Here is a 5,074-nt window from a genome sequence, read left to right as displayed (position 1 = left end):
CATATTCAAACGCAGAGACATTACTTTGCCAACAAAGGTCCGTCTAGGCAAGGCTATGGTTTTTCCTGTGGTCATGTATGGATGTGAGAGTTGGACTGTGAAGAAGGCTGAGCGCCGAAGAATTGATGCCTTTGAACTGTGGTGTTGGAGAAGACTCTTGAGAGCCCCTTGGACTGCAAGGAGATCCAACCAGTCCATTCTGAAGGAGATCAGCCCTGGGATTTCTTTGGAAGGAATGCTGGCTGAAGCTGAAACTCCAGTACTTTGTCCACCTCATGCGAAGAGTTGACTCATTGGAAAAGACTCTGATGATGGGAGGGATTGGGGGCAGGAGGAGAAGGGGACGACAGAGGATGAGATGGCTGGATGGCATCTCTGACTCGATGGACATGAGTCTGAGTGAACTCTGGGAGTTGGTGATGGACAGGGAGGCCTGGCGTGCTGTGATTCATGGGGTTGCAGAGTCGGACACGACTGAGCCACTGATCTGATCTGATCCATTGATGAGAGATCTTCGTTTTTGAGTTCCGTTCTCTTTAAAGAAGAAAAGTGGTATCTCATTTAGCTTTGAATAGAATAAGTGATATTGAACATCTCTCCATGTGTCAATTATTGGCCATCTGTACATCTCTGGAAAAATGTCTATATTCAGATCCTCTGCCCATTTTTCAATTGGGTTATTTAGTGTTTTGTTGATGAGTGATATGAATTTTTAAAAATATTTTGGCTATTAACCCCTCATCTGATACATTATTTTAGTATCTTCCCACTCAAAAGTTGTTTCTTTTTACAAACTTTCTTTTACACACACACACACACACAATACTTTTTCAGATTCTTCTCCTTTATAGTTTATTACAAAATATTTATTATTGTTCCCTGTACTATGCAGTAGGTCCTTGTTGGCTGTCTTTGTTCATTTTGCTGGTGGGTAACTTTTGCTGTGCAGCCTTTTACTTTTTCGTGTTTCCCTTGCCTGAGGAGACAACATGCAGAAAGATAATGCTAATACCTATGTCATGCCTGACTGCCATTTGGAAATTTGGCTATTATCAAAAAGGCAAGAAATACCAAAATGTTATAGAGAGGATGTGGAGAAAAGGGACCCCTCATACACTATTGGTGGAAATGCAAATAAGGAAAACACTATGGAGATTCCTCAAGAAATTAAGAAGAGAACTACCATGACTCAGCTATTACACTTCTGGGAATTTATCCAAAGAATATGAAAGCACATATTTGTAAAGATATATGCACTACTATGTTCATTACAGCACTATTTACACAGCCAAGGTATGGAAACAACTTAAACGTCCATCAACAAATGAACGAATAAAGATGTGGGGTGTGTGTATATAAAATAGACTACTAAGCCATAAAAGAAGAAGAAATCTTGCCATTTGTGACAACACAGATGAGGATATGATGCTAAAGGAATTAAGTCAGACTGAGAAAGACAAATACTAAGTGATTTCCTTCTTATGTGGAATTATTGGTAAGGGGTCAACTGTATGGTGATGGGTAGAAACTTTCGGTAGCACATATAGTATACATCGGAGAAGGCAATGGCACCCCACTCCCGTACTCTTGCTTGGAAAATCCCATGGATGAAGGAGCCTGGTGGGCTGCAGTCCATGGGGTCGCTAAGAGTCGGACACGACTGAGCAACTTCACTTTCACTTTTCACTTTCATGCCTTGGAGAAGGAAATGGCAACCCACTCCAGTGTTCTAGCCCGGGGAATCCCAGGGACGGCGGAGCCTGGTGGGCTGTCGTCTATGGGGTTGCACAGAGTTGGAAACGACTGAAGCGACTTAGCAGCAGCAGCAACATAGTATACATAAATTGAATTATAATGTTATACACATAAAACTTGACAATGTTACATCAATTTAAAAAAGAAGAAGAAAAAAAATAAAAGACTCTGGTAAATGTCCACTGGATCCCTTCCAAATCTAGTTGTCTTGCTCACACCTATTTTGACAGTTCTTTTAAATGATTTATCTTTTAAAAATTTTTCAAAAGCATCATTTTTCCTGGGAATCCTTTTTTCTTTGCTCCTCCTAGTTCATCAGTTTGCATTTTAAATTAACTTACATAATTTTATAATGCTAAATAAATGCAATGACATAAACAGACTTGTGAATAAACATACACCTAACCCTTGGTGCGGAGAAGGCAATGGCACCCCACTCCAGTACTCTTGCCTGGAAAATCCCATGGATGAAGGAGACTGGTAGGCTGCAGTCCATGGGGTCGCTAAGAGTCGGACACGACTGAGTGACTTCACTTTCACTTTTCCCTTTCATGTATTGGAGAAGGCAATGGCAACCCACTCCAGTGTTCTTGCCTGGAGAATCCCAGGGACGGGGGAGCCTGGGTGGGCTGCCGTCTATGGGGTCGCACAGAGTCGGCCACAACTGAAGCGATTTAGTAGCAGCAGCAGCAGCAGCAGCCCTTGGTGAATGCAGGAGGGTGAAGGCAGAAGCAAGCTGGCACTCAGGGAAGTGGCAGCTCTGGGGCTCAGCAGCAGTGGCCATCTGTTCTAGGGGGTGCAGCAGGCCAAACCATCATATTGCGTTCAGATGGGAGTAAAAAATGCTTTATTTTAGAATCACGATGCTTAATACAATATATAAATAGAAACAAAGGTGTATATGTGTGAAGTATTCCTATACTTGTATTTTATTAAGGGCTTTTATTATTTTTTAAATTAGGAGTACATTTTATATTTTATTTAATGTCTTACTTGCATCTATTAAGATGATTCTCATTTATCTAATTTGACCTATTAATATGATAAAGTATAGTACACTGAAAAGAACTTAAACATACTTACATTTCTAGAATAAATCTCACCTGGTTATGGGATACATGGTTTTGCCAATATTTTATGTAAGCATCTAAATTCACAGGTGAATACACAAAAATAAACTCAAAATGGATTAAAGATCGAAACGTAAGACCAGAAACTATAAAACTTCTAGAGGAGAACATAAGCAAAACACTCTCTGACATAAATCACAGCAGGAACCTCTATGACCCACCTCCCAGAATATTGGAAATAAAAGCAAAAATAAACAAATGGGACCTAATTAAAATTAAAAGCTTCTGCACAACAAAGGAAACTCTAAGCAAGGTGAAAAGATAGCCTTCAGAATGGGAGAAAATAATAGCAAATGAAGCAACTGACAAAGAATTAATCTCAAAAATATACAAGCAACTCCTGCAGTTCAATTCCAGAAAAATAAACGACCCAATCAAAAAACTGGGCCAAAAAACTAAACAGACATTTCTCCAAAGAAGACATACAGATGGCTAACGAACACATGAAAAGATGCTCAACATCACTTGTTATCAGAGAAATGCAAATCAAAACCACAATGAGGTACCATTTCACGCCAGTCAGAATGACTGCTATCCAAAAGTCTACAAGCAATAAATGCTGGAGAGGGTGTGGAGAAAAGGGAACCCTCTTACACTGTTGGTGGGAATGCAAACTAGTACAGCCACTATGGAGAAGAGTGTGGAGATTCCTTAAAAAACTGGAAATAGAACTGCCATATGACCCAGCAATCCCATTGCTGGACATACACAGTGAGGAAACCAGAACTGAGACACGTGTACCCCAATGTTCATCACAGCAGTGTTTATAATAGCCAGGATGTGGAAGCAACCTAGATGTCCATCAGCAGATGAATGGATAAGAAACTGTGGTACCTATACACAATGGAGTATTACTCAGCCATTAAAAAGAATACATTTCAATCAGTTCTGAGGTGGATGAAACTGGAGCCTATTATACAGAGTGAAGTAAGCCAGAAAGAAAAATACCAATACAGTATAATGCATATATATGGAATTTAGAAAGATGGTAATGATAACCCTGTACGCGAGACAGCAAAAGAGACACAGATGTATAGAACAGTCTTTTGGACTCTGTGGGAGAGGGAGAGGGTGGGATGATTTGGGAGAATGGCATTGAAACACGTATAATATCATATGTGAAACGAATCACCAGTCCAGGTTTGATGCATGACACAGGATGCTTGGGGCTGGTGTCCTGGGATGACCCAGAGGGATGGTACGGGGAGGGAGGTGGGAGGGGGGTTCAGGATGGGGAACACATGTACACCCGTGGTGGATGCATGTCGATGTATGGCAAAACCAATACCAATACTGTAAAGTAATTAGCCTCCAATTAAAATAAATAAATTTATAATAAAAAATTTAAAAAAAGAAAATAATACAATAGATATTTCAGCATGAATATCTGAATATCAGTGGGATTGCTGGGTCATATGGCAGTTCTATTTCCAGTTAAATTCCACAAATTAAAAGTATTATTGCCCTGTGTACCCCAGAGTTAAAGAATATGAGTCCTTAACAAACTAGAGAATATAACATAAAAGAAGTAGACTCACAGATAAAGAAAAGAAACTGAGGGTTACCAGTGCAGGGGGCAAGGGAGAGGGGGCAACACCGGAGGGGGGCAGCAGGAGGCACAAACTAGAGGTGGTGGCAGACGGGCTCAGGGTGCACTGTAACCACAGGGGCATGGCCAGTATTCTTTTAACAACTGTAAATGCAAAGTAACCTTTAAAACCTGTACAAAATTTAAAAATGTTTACGAATAAATAAAACATTTTTAAAAGCAAAAAAAAAACCCCAAAATAAATTCACAGGTTGAGTTTGGTGTAAAGCTTTCTCCAATTTTCTTAGTATCAATATAGCATAAATGCACATACTTGTAAAAAAAAAAGGCTACTTCTATTTAACATAATGATCCCACTATTAAAAAAAATTATTTACAAATTTGGTTGAGTCTAGTACTTTGAGATTTTCACTATAGTTTTATAAAAATCAGTATTAGGTTTTCAGGGGCTTCCAACTCAGAGGAATCCTATTTTAAGGACATCATGGAGGTAAGAAGCAGCAAAGGAAGAGGCCAAGTGTGATTTTATGTGCACTTTCCCTCTCCTCCACAAATTTTATAGCAATTGCCCTTAGAAAGGACTTGGACTTCATGAACATAATGAGAGAGGCTTAAAAGAAAAGATCAACTAAAAAGTCAA

The sequence above is a fragment of the Bos indicus genome, chromosome 26, assembly GCF_029378745.1.
Source record: "Bos indicus isolate NIAB-ARS_2022 breed Sahiwal x Tharparkar chromosome 26, NIAB-ARS_B.indTharparkar_mat_pri_1.0, whole genome shotgun sequence".
Classification (NCBI taxonomy): domain Eukaryota; kingdom Metazoa; phylum Chordata; class Mammalia; order Artiodactyla; family Bovidae; genus Bos; species Bos indicus.
This window is presented reverse-complemented; position numbering follows the sequence as displayed.